This window comes from Macrobrachium rosenbergii, chromosome 46 (genome assembly GCF_040412425.1).
Source record: "Macrobrachium rosenbergii isolate ZJJX-2024 chromosome 46, ASM4041242v1, whole genome shotgun sequence".
Classification (NCBI taxonomy): domain Eukaryota; kingdom Metazoa; phylum Arthropoda; class Malacostraca; order Decapoda; family Palaemonidae; genus Macrobrachium; species Macrobrachium rosenbergii.
This window is the reverse complement of record NC_089786.1, coordinates 5,871,775-5,884,873: the sequence shown is the minus strand read 5'-3', so window position 1 is coordinate 5,884,873 and position 13,099 is coordinate 5,871,775.

Sequence of the window (13,099 nt, the reverse complement as noted above, 5' to 3'; positions counted from 1 at the left end):
AGTTTTCTCTACAGCGTATAACGCTATTTGAAACTCTCAGCCACGGCCCATGAAACTCTCTGCCGTGGCCCATGAAACTTTCAGCCACGGCCGGTAGTGGCTTGTGTTGTTGGCACCTATAGCGGTGCCAGACGCACTATCATAGCTAACATTTAACCTTAAATAAAATTAAAACTGCTTGAGGCTAGAGGGCTGCAATTTGCCATGTTTGATGATTGGAGGGTGGATGATCAACATACCAATTTGCAGCCCTCTAGCCTTAGTATTTTTTAAAACCTGAGGGTGGAAGGACAGACAAAGCCACCTCAATAGTTTTTTTTTTACAAAAAACGAAAACCTGATGTGATTCTTTCTATGCCAGGTGTAGAATTTAAGGACATTTAAAATAAAACTTAAAGGGACTAAGATGAAATTTAGGCAAATTCTTAAAAAAAAAATGTAAATAAATGATAAATAGACGAGTAAATCCCCGGCAAAGAGGCAGAAATTACATGACAATAAATTGCACAATGAACAATTTCTAATAATTTCCTATATGAGGCTGATGAAGAATAAAAAGTATCATATAAAATTTGTGAACAATAAAAAAAATCGTATAAGAAAAATGTGAACAATAAAAAAAATCATATAAAAAAGTGTGGAAATGTAAAAAAATAACAAGAGTTGAAGCAAAAAGTGGATATATGATACATGTTATTTAAAACGAGAAAAAAATATGTAAACGTCTATAAATACAATATTACGAAAAATGGATCAAATATTTACCGTATTTACTTCAACTCATTAATATCCGGTCCTTCCAGGAATGCAGGAGGAAGCTATTTAATGAATAACAATTACTATTTAAGGAGGTCTACTTACTGAATATTTAAGGAATTTTCTGCTTAAAGTCGATGGCACTTGAGCACTCGATTCTGACGGAACAACTCATTCAACTAAGTGTTGTAATTATTAATATACGAGTATCTGTAATCCGTGTTGTTTGCGCGAGTGTAATATCTATTATATATATATATATATATATATATATATATATATATATATATATATATATATATATATATATATATATATATATATATATATATATATATATATATATATATATATATATATATATATATATATATATATATATATATATATATATATATATATATATATATATATATATATATATATATAACAACGCATTGATTCTTTCCTATGTGCAAAATGATAGTGAGTTTCAGTTTTCATGACGATCTCATCCGTATAAATAAAAAAAAAAAAAAATCAGTACGTGCCCCAACTCACGATCCCGACACAAAAATTAAAATCTAGTTCCTATATATAAAAAAAATAAATAAAAAGGGCAGGTCGTTCTTGCCCCTCACCTGACGAATTCAGCTTCACCCATGAACTATGCGGCGCTGGTAATTAATCTCAATGAGTTACGTACTTATATAGTATTTATTAGTCAGTAAATATGAACAAATATCAAGTGTAGCTTCACTGAGCGTAATCCTCCTCAAACAGGGAGCTCTCTAATAGGCAGAAATGTGTCGGGGTACTCGTGTTTGCCCTGGAGTAAGCAGTAATCTGCTTTCGTGAAATTCATTTTAATGCCGCCACCTTTTAGGCCTTCCGCGCAATGCCAGTCTTGGGTCCCATCACGAATTTTAATGATTTTTTCTCAACAGTTGCGGCTGAGTGAAAATGTCACGGGATTGCTGATGATGTCTGATAAATCTGACTCCGTTTGATTGGAGGAACAATGAATAAAGGTGAAACTTAGTTTTAGTACTGATAACTACCTTCCGATTTATTTTGTTTTACATGAATATTAACACGAGAATGAGCAGAAGTATGAAATTTAACTTATATTTTCTTCAGAAAGAAGCTGTTACCTCTGAAAGCTAGCTAACAAAAGAAGTCAGTTTTAAATTTATTATTTCACTGCAGAATAACAGAATAATATAATGAATAAAATTAACACATCGAGTCCAAAAGTCTATTCATACAAGCGCATATAGGACGCATCAGCAATGTGCAAATCTCTTAAAATTGCGATTCTATTCAACCCTTATATACGAGTATTTATCAACTTCTTCCTTCCTACCATGACTTTAGGAATAATGTAAAACTTCTGATCACCTAAAATTTTTCTAGACAACTTCCAACATTTGCTTTCAAACTCCATGTGCACCACTGTTCTCTTCCATCATTTTCTGAAGACGTCTTGCTACCTTATTTGTTTAAGTGGTTATTGCGCTTACGAACTTCCCAACAGGATTTTTACCTCATTTTTAGCCTGTAAAAGTCAAAAAAACTATTATTATTGTTATTATATTAATATTACAAGCCAAGATGCAACACTAATCAGCAATCAGAATGCTACAATCCCAAGATGCAACACTAATCAGCAATCAGAATGCTACAATCCCAAGATGCGACACTAATCAGCAATCAGAATGCTACAATCCCAAGATGCGACACTAATCAGCAATCAGAATGCTACAATCCCAAGATGCGACACTAATCAGCAATCAGAATGCTACAATCCCAAGATGCGACACTAATCAGCAATCAGAATGCTACAATCCCAAAAGGTCACAACAGGTAAAACAGATTAATAGAGATGAGGAAACTGAGAAGCAAAGACGAAAGAACAAAGAAGAAACAATGAGGTAAATAACAGAGTAAAACGTATAAGGCAAATAGTAAAAGAAACTATGAAGCCACGCTCAGGTTAGCCGGCTCAACAAACGTACATTTGCACCGAGTTTGAAAGTCTGAATTTGCATCAACCTTGAACTGAAGTAATTCCAACAATCCAACTAGAAGATTATGGAGATAATTCCACAATTTTATCACAAGAGGAATAAAAATTCTAAAAAAATATTTGGTACTGAACTAAGTGGTGGGATGTATAGTCTGGGAAGATAAGAATATAAAGGTGACCAGAATTATGAAATATCTTACTATGCAAGCACAACAAGATAAGAGATTTAAGCCACGTAAAGTTGTTGGCCAACAATTTAAGATGTGAGTCGGTTACTAAAGCCTAACTGGAAACATTTGCAACATGGAAGAATAAAGAGTGCAAGCGTTTTCTCAGGACAGAGAGGTGTCAAAAAATACTGATAAAGCAGATCTATACCTCACAAGTGAATTTACAATCAGGAAAGACACAGGTAGTTGAAGAAACACTGTCAATGAAAAGATCTGGGTTGGGGGATCTAGTCTCCAAGAACTGTTATCAATGATATTTTGATTTTCATTATGGTTTGAATTCGTCTCCCATTATTTGCACCATGGACAAATTTTAGCCATATCTTCGTTAGGAGATTTAGCAACCACAAGTTTATGCTCAGGAGATAAAGTAAATGCAAAGATGGTAACATCATCTGCATAAGCAACAAGATGTTGATCAACATCCGGGCCTAGAAATTTTACAATATCAGTTACCTTATTGCAAGTTTTCATATAATTTTTCACATCTGCCTCAAGAGGTAACATTTTATCAAATTTTCTTTTAAAGGTAACCAGGGCATTCCATTGCCACACCAAGTTCTTTCCTAATCCTCTCCTTAAACCTTGCTACCTTCCTTATTTAACAATTTTGCAATTCACTTCTTCTCTCATCCTACTATCTTCCATCATATTTGCTCCCAAATGCCCAAATGAATCAAGAGCTCCATTCTTCTTTCACCCATATTAACAATAATTGCTCCATCTTCTTGGCTTCCACTTCCTGCCATGGCCTTACTCTTGCTCTCATTTACTCTCATTGTGTTTTTGCTCATATTTACTCTCATCTTACTCTTGCTCACATTTACTCTCATCTTACTCTTGCTCACATTTACTGTCACTGTATTCTTGCTTACATTTACTCTCATTGTACTCTTGCTCACACTCATTCTCATCTTGCTCTTGCTCACATTTACTCTCATCTTCCTCTTGCTGACACTTTTCCTTCATCCATTCTATCTTCGATTATTTGCATCCCTACCTACATAACACACCCTTCTCTCAAACCGATTTTCACTCCAAATAAACCACTCTTCAATCTTCATATCTCAATACCGTTTTCTAAACACATTTGATTATTCATAATTAAAATCCATGTGACGATTTGCCTTTCAAACTGAATTATTGTGATTTTTTGTTACGTTTATGCTAATAATAATAATAATAATAATAATAATAATAATAATAATAATAATAATAATAATAATAATAATAATAATAATAATAATAATAATAATAATAATAATAATCCCTATGAAAAATTCAGATATAATTGCTGCGTTCTAGTGTCATTACTGAGTATATAGGTTTTACGTCCAGTCACTTGTTTTCTTAGTGATATATGATTATAAGGACTTCCTTTAATGAAAACAAGTTATGAATAACTTATTTTCTATGCACAGATCCGCTAACTCGTGACATGCAAATGACGAAAAGTCGTTCAAGATATTATTAAAGATTGAACACATTTTGGAGTAATGGACATTAATAAAGGAAAATAGTTACGTGCAGGGCTATCTTACTTATTTGACACGGATATTCTACAATACCAGTTGTTCCTGTTCAGTAATATTTCATTAAAGGAAGTCCTTATAACAATATATCACTAAGAAAGCAAGTGGCTGGACGTAAAACCTATGTACCCAGTAATGACAAAAGAAAGTAGCAATTACATCTGAATGTTTCAGAAATGTGTAAAGAAAAACCATCAAAAAAATAAACCCTGATCAAGGAGGTTCAAGGTATTCAAGACTTTCCTATTCCATAACACTGCTCCTGCATCATAATTACGTCTTTTGTCAATTGTTCTTGCATCAATGCATACATAAGAACATTAAGCAGTCATGAGTACATAATATGGACTTGATTAACGAAATTATCAATTGTCCCCACACTTCATGTATAACAATGATTTAAAAAAAGGTGTCAGAGTTCATGTATGACACAGTCAGGTAATGAATTTGCTCTTGAACTTCTTATAAAACTGTTTCTTAAAATCCATACATAAACTCTTTTCCTTGCCCACATACACACTGCTCTGCCCCGATCTGTCCTGACCTAATGTTTTTCTTAATCTAAACACTACCATGAACTTCCCTATATATGCCAAGTAAGAGATTCTATAATTCTCATAACCACCTCTCTTTAGCATTCATTTGGAACAATCCGTCATCTTTATGTGAATTACATACGTTGGTCATTCATCAAACCTCACTTCCACTCCCGACAATAAGAATCTGATAAGAATCTGACTTACAATCCCATTAGTTCCTGATGCCTTTTCCCTTTTTAATCCTTATCTCTTTATTTACATCTTCAACTGTCAGTTCCATAAGCATTTTCAAATTAATTCTCCTGCACTTTAGCATTAACCAGTTCTCCTTAGCATCTATCCTGCTCAAGTGGAGTTCTTCAAAATATTTACAACACTGACAAAGGATGCAGTGTCTTTTAACACCTCCTTCACATTTGTAATCTTTCTTCTAAGATCCAATCGTTCATTTGCTTTTGTTTATTTTTTTTATCTACTTGACCATAACTACAGCCACATAACTTTTAAGTTAGAAGGGGTAGCTCAAGAGGGTGTTAAATCATGAGGCTCCTTATCCAGCACCCTTTTCTGACTTTCCTAGAGTCCCCCAGAATCAGCTGATCAGCGGGTACCTATTATGGTTCACTGCTTAGGTCAATTGGGCACTTTGGGTTTACAGGATATGGGCAGATTTTTCAGATTAAATTATATATATATATATATATATATAAATATATATATATATATATATATATATATATATATTACACATGTATATATCTTGCAGTTATTGAAATCAAGTGAAATCACTAACTAAATCAGATACAATAATATTCACAGTTTGTAAAATAAATGACATGAACTATTCTTGTGCCAACAGAAAGACAACTATGGTGTTCACATGCACACACAAATACACACAGACACACACACACTTTATATATATATATATATATATATATATATATATATATATATATATATATATATATATATATATATATATATATATATCTTACGGAAAGGAATATTACATATAAATATTCTAGCATACGAAAAACATACATGAATGCACCAGCAAGTATGACAGTGCATATTACACTGCAAGACTTCCCCTCGCTTACGTCATGCATTCTCTCTCTCTCTCTCTCTCTCTCTCTCTCTCTCTCTCTCCTTTACTTTTCATTCAGCTGTTGCGACTACCCTCATTCGTTGTTTTAGAAAAGAGAGAGAGAGAGAGAGAGAGAGAGAAAGAGAGAAAGAGCATAGTACTACAGTTGCCCTTTTGGTATTGTTTACACCCTGGCGTTTCCCCTCCCTTCCCTCGCCCTTTTTCTTCCCTCTTTCCTGCGATCTATACTCCGTTTCCCTTTATAGTAACCCCTCATGCCTGTGCAGTTTCATTCATAAACCTCTCTCTCTTTTTGAACGTTGCATTCCCTTCCATTCCCTTTAAACATAAAGTCATGCATGGCATCTGAAGTCCCATGGAAACTGTGTGTTTATTCAAACGAAATTTTGATACAAAAATATTTCAGGGAAGGGTTGGCATTTCAGGGTCAATGCCATGAACTGGCGCATTCGAGGGCGAACGCCTCAGCACCTCGCTTCCTGGTAAATGCGCTTCTCGCCAGGTGCTGTCACTTGCTTGGGAAGGAGGTGTGGTTGCAATGGCCTCGTAAGGATTTTTTTTTTTAGGTTTGTGTTTATGATTTACGTGGTCTGGAAGCCTAGAATTTTGAGGGTAAACACTTCAAGAGTAACTTATTGCTCGATGTACATCCTGTAGAGGTTATCCGTTCCGGAAGAATTACCACGACTACAAGAATTTTCGTTGAAATGAATTGTACATGGAAAACGCTAGACAAAATTTGAGTAATATATTAATCATGAAGAAGTAGTGAGGAATTTGAGGATAAACACCTCAAAAGTGACTTATTGCTCGATGTACATCCTATAGAGGTTATCAGTTCCGGAAGAATTACCACGACCACTTTCATGGAAATAAAATTGCAAATGCAAATCGCTAGAAAAAAAATTGAGCAATATATTAATCACGTGGAAGTACTGGGAAGAGCACATATTATTATTATTATTATTATTATTATTATTATTATTATTATTATTATTATTATTATTATTATTATTATTATTATTATTATTATTATTATTATTATTATTATTATTATTATTATTATTATTATTATTATTATTATTATTATTATTATTCAGAAGATGAACACTACTTATATGGAACAAGCCTACATGGGCCATTGACTTGAAATTCAAGCTTCCAAAGAATATTGTTCTTATTAGGAGGCAAGAGAAGGTAAGGAGAAATACATATTGAAGAGATCTTAGTTATTAAAAAGAAGAAATAAATTAAAACCAGACAGGTTGTAACTGAACAGTAACCAACTTGGAAAACTTTCAAGTATTGTACTTATGATATAGACAGCCATCATATGCTCAGATCCACTATACTAAGAACGGTAATTTTGATTTGTGGAAATATAAACTTCTTCTAATATACTTAGAAAAGATGGTAAGATTCCAGACAGGTACCGTTACTAAAAGATAATGCAAATCTTACTAAAAGTAGTTAAACACTGCTCAGATGCACTCAGAGATTAAATTAACGGTAAATGCATTTTTAATGAAAGTAAAACAACTAAAGAGGAATTATATTTGGAAATTTCCTTTTATGAAACCTAAATTATAAGAAATTCAAGCTTGCAGAAACAACACCAGATTTATAAAGTTAGTTATAAAGTATGATTTACAATGAATAAATGAATTAATAAAATACTGTGGAAGTCACATGTGCAATAATAATAATAATAATAATAATAATAATAATAATAATAATAATAATAATAATAATAATAATAATAATAATAACTATTATTATTATTATTATTATTATTATTATTATTATTATTATTATTATTATTATTATTATTATTATTCCCAATATTTTATTAATCATTTTTATTTATTCATCATTTATAAGAATAAAATATAATTCTCACTTTAAATTTAGAATTAGAAGCAGAAAAACAGTATTATTAAGTTCAACTACAAAGTCCATGCATAAATTCTTTACTTACCCTTAATGTGAGTTTTGGCTTAATGTAACTATGTTAATACTTAGATATATGTGCAGTGGATACTTAATAACTACATACAGTAAACTACAACGAACTAGAAAAGGACATTTTTATCAAAAGAGTTCTGTTACAATTTACTACAAGTGTGTTTACAACTAAGACAAGTGAGATCTTCATGGAACATTAGTAATTTCAAAAACCGACAAAAAAGGGGGTATACTTACCAAGGATCATAAAAACGTATATTAGTTTATGTTCTAATTAGCGTTCAGTCAAATTATAAATATGTGTACGCACAGTGGCAACTCACAAAAAGATTTATTTATATTAAGATGTCTTGCTTTTCTACGACAAAATGCTAATATTACCTAATATGACACATGACATGAGGATATGAGGATGATTTTAAAGGTAGCTGATAAAGAATCAACTGATAAAAACCTAACTACTTCAATCCTTATGATATTAATATCTTCAAGCTTCATTTAGTAAATAATCAAAAAAGAAGAAAAGTGTATACACACATATATATATATATATGTGTGTGTATATATCTGCACTTAACGTTAATACTTTTCTCAAATTTAGCTCATTTTTAGTTTCTATTTTTTTAAACTGTCAAAATTTGGCTCATTACCTATTTCCCAATAATATGAGTAAATTTAATAATTAAAAATTTTCATCACTTAATTTGTACACCAATATAGCTTCGAGAGAATAATTGTTTATATCTAAAATTTAACTGTTATAAAATTTTGGGAACTTATACACAAACATACATACATACATATATATATATATATATATATATATATATATATATATATATATATATATATATATATATATTATATATATATATATATATATATATATATACGGGAATTTTAAACAACCAAAAACATTTAGTAAACGAATACTTTTATTTATATATACAATCGATAAATATATATTTAGACAATTATTCAGGAATTTTAAACAACCAAAAACATTTAGTAAACTAAAAATACAAAGTAAAACTCACTTTACAGCAAGAAGATTTTTATGTACAAATAATTTGTAAAACATCAGTAAAAGGTAAACCTAAAATAAAACTTAAAAAAAAAAAAAAAAAAAGAAAGAAATAGAAAATTTTTTAACAATTTTATTTTAGGTTTACCTTTTACTGATGTTTTACATCATATTTTATTTGTTCTTCTTGCTGTATTTGTATATTTTACTTTGTATTTTTAGCCAATTATTCGAAATGCCCTGAATGTATATACCAAGCTGTCTGCTTTAGTGTATATTTTGTATATATATATATATATATATATATATATATATATATATATATATATATATATATATATATTCGTGTGTATATGAAATGTTACAAAAATTACTAATATCAAAATAAAAACAGCACATTTACTGTAAATATCTTTTCATACAGACAGTAAATACAGAAGCAGTCTTTGGTAAATAAAGGACCTCCCGGTTACTGGTAATCCGTCAATTCGTGGCATCATCTGGGCATCGAATATGAAAGTAAAAAAAAAAAAAAAAGGATATTCTGAAACGTTCGAAGTTCCAAGCCTTCATTTATGAATGATTTCATCATCCAAAAACGCTTAGAATTCTCGCATCACTTCATAAAGTCTCCCACTCCCTGTGGTTTTCTGTATTGCATAATGATCTCAGACCTTTTTTTATTTCTGCTTTTCATAAAGTGAAATGAAAAAAGAAGAAGAAGAAGAATACCCATCACTGTTTCGGACGAAATAAACAACTAACGTTCCATTATATTTCTTGTTTTAATTTCCTCCTCTTTTGGATGTCATACGCATGGGGTTGGTGGGGTGATTTTGGAGGGAGGTTAGGTGAGGTTTCCCCTGACACAAACCCTACAGCTAAAATTCATCGAGAGAGAGAGAGAGAGAGAGAGAGAGAGAGAGAGAGAGAGAGAGAGAGAGAGAGGAGACCATGAATAAGAAAGATGCAGCATCCGAGATCAATGTCAGTTTCACAGAGGAATTGGACGACGAAGGGGAAAAATGGCGCCCCCCAGCTTCGGCCTCGCTCACTCACTCACTCACTCACTCTCTCTCTCTCTCTCTCTCTCTCTCACTCTCTCATCAGTTATGTGGACGGACCAGCGCTCAGGTAAGCCGGGATGCCGCTGAGTGACATCTGTGAATTCCAAAGCTGGCGTTCTCTGCCACCGCCGCATCTCACTCTCTCTCTCTCTCTCTCTCTCTCTCTCTCTCTCTCTCTCTCTCTCTCTTCTCTCTCTCTCTCTCTCTCTTACTCTCTCTCACACTCTCTCTTCCGCTTGGGGCAGATAAAATGGCGGACGGTGAGACACCCTCATTAGGACGTGAATGCCTACTGTTTTTCGCTCGGAAACCTACTGTATCGAAATAAAAGTTCCATTTCAGATGTTATTTCCTATTCTAGCGTTCATCTGGCTGCATTTGGCGATGATTCTTTAATGAGTAATATATATATATATATATATATATATATATATATATATATATATATATATATATATATATATATATATATATATATATATATATATATATATATATATATATATATATATATATATATATATATATATATATATATATATTAATGCACACACAAAAGCTTTTAATTATAAGAATCATATACAAAATACTTTAATTGTTTTTGTTAAAATATTTATATATATATATAGATATATATATACACACACACACATATATATATATAATATATATATATATATATATATATAATGTGAATATATACAAAATACTTATATATATATATATATATATATATATATATATATATATATATATATATGCATATATCTACTGTCACTTTTATACAAAAAACTTTTAATCGTAAGAATTCTTGTTAAAATACTTTTGAATTGTACAGACACACACACACACACACACACATATATATATATATATATATATATATATATATATATATATATATATATATATATATATATATATATATATATATATATATATATATGTATGTATATATATATATATATATATATATATATATATACACACATATATACATACATATGTATGTATGTATGTGTGTATATATGTAAGTAGGTATGTTTTAGGAGTCATATAATTGTACAGATCAGCTGAACTTTTAATTTAAGCAAGAATTTTTTTTTTTAAACCTTTCCTGTCTGGTTTCGATTCCAAAGAAAGCATTCCTTTCCCTCCTTATTCCATCTGAGAGAGAGAGAGAGAGAGAGAGAGAGAGAGAGAGAGAGAGAGAGAGAGAGAGAGAGAGAGAGAGAGAGAGAGAGAGAGAGAGAGAGAGAGAGAGAGAGAAATGTCCTCTCCTAGGGAAAGCAAATAAATTCTAACACCAAATTTGTATGCTATATTACCACATAAATCTTTGTTACTCCTTCATTCAAGTAAACATGCACTCAATATACATATAAAGCTATTGCATGCAATCATATACAGCCAAAGGCAAAACAAATGTAATCTTGCATGTTAAATCAGAATAGTAGGGATCCGTTTGTGATAAGAGAACGTTTCAGTCTTCACTTAAGCAGTTGATATTATTCCGAAGCTACCGTCTACACTAACTATGGTATTTAAATATAATCCCTTGTCAGGCAGACATCTCAAAAAAATAAGAATTCAATTGACAAGTTCTTGAAATTGGACAATCGAATTAACTCGAACAGTTCCCAGGAACAAGCAGTCATGAAGTGAACTAATTCTGACTCATGGAAGCTGTTCCAAAGTGGCTGCACAATGAGTTCCCCTATTCCTACTTTTGTAAAATACAAAGTGTTTTAAAATATTACCTACAATTGGAATCACATAAGCACAACACACTACAGTCTTAGCCACCATTTTGACAGGGTAAAACGCTATCTCTGTAACCACTATGCACATACAACTTCACAAATCTCTTAGATAGTCTTGCTAAACTGCCTGCCGCCAGTCAGGCATCCTGGGCTGCATGAGCCATAATTTCAGAACAATCCGCATGGCTTGAATCAGGTCTATGATCCAGACTCTTATACGGTCTCAATAGGTTTATTATTCTGTCCAGAAGGAAAACGAGTTTCTGCTTAGCTTTATTATTATTATTATTATTATTATTATTATTATTATTATTATTATTATTATTATTATTATTATTATTATTATTATTATTACCACAGGGGCCATCGAATTGAAATTCAAGCTTCCAAAGAATTTGGTGTTCATTTGAAAGAAGTCACAGAAGGTAACAGGAGATACAGAAAGAAGAGATCAGCTATTATAAATGAGAAAATAAATTAACAAATTAATAAATAAACAGATAAAATTGTAAGTATATTACAATACAGCGAGCAAAGAAGAATGTATGCAACTGTTATACTGAATTAACAATCTGAAAGACCTTCAGTATAAGAATGGTCATACTCATCATGTAAAGCATTAATGTATTATTTTCTAGTAAAGGGTAAAAGAACACAATCCAATCAGTAAATAACGTGTATATTCCCTCTGTTAAAAACTAGTTTTTCAGTTCAGTTGCATGTATTCAAGTATATTGTTCATGGCAATCTGTATGATCGGTATTCTTTACTTTATCTTATGACACTTATGGTTTATTAATTATAGCTGGCATCCACCAGCTCCAACAGGGCAGCACTTAATAGCATCCTTTGCATAAGCATGCAAACAGGGCGTCTGAAATTGTTGAATGGAACGACCATGATGGATTTCAAAACTGAAAAATACCCAGTATTCGATACTTTGGATAAGTCTTCATTTTAATTTTCTTTAAAATTGTCTCTCCGTCCGCCCTCAAATTTTAAAAACTGCTGAGGCTAAAGGGCTGCAAATTGGTATGTTGATTATCCACCCTCCAATTATCAAACATACCAAATTGCAGCCTTTTAACCTCAGTAGTTTTTATT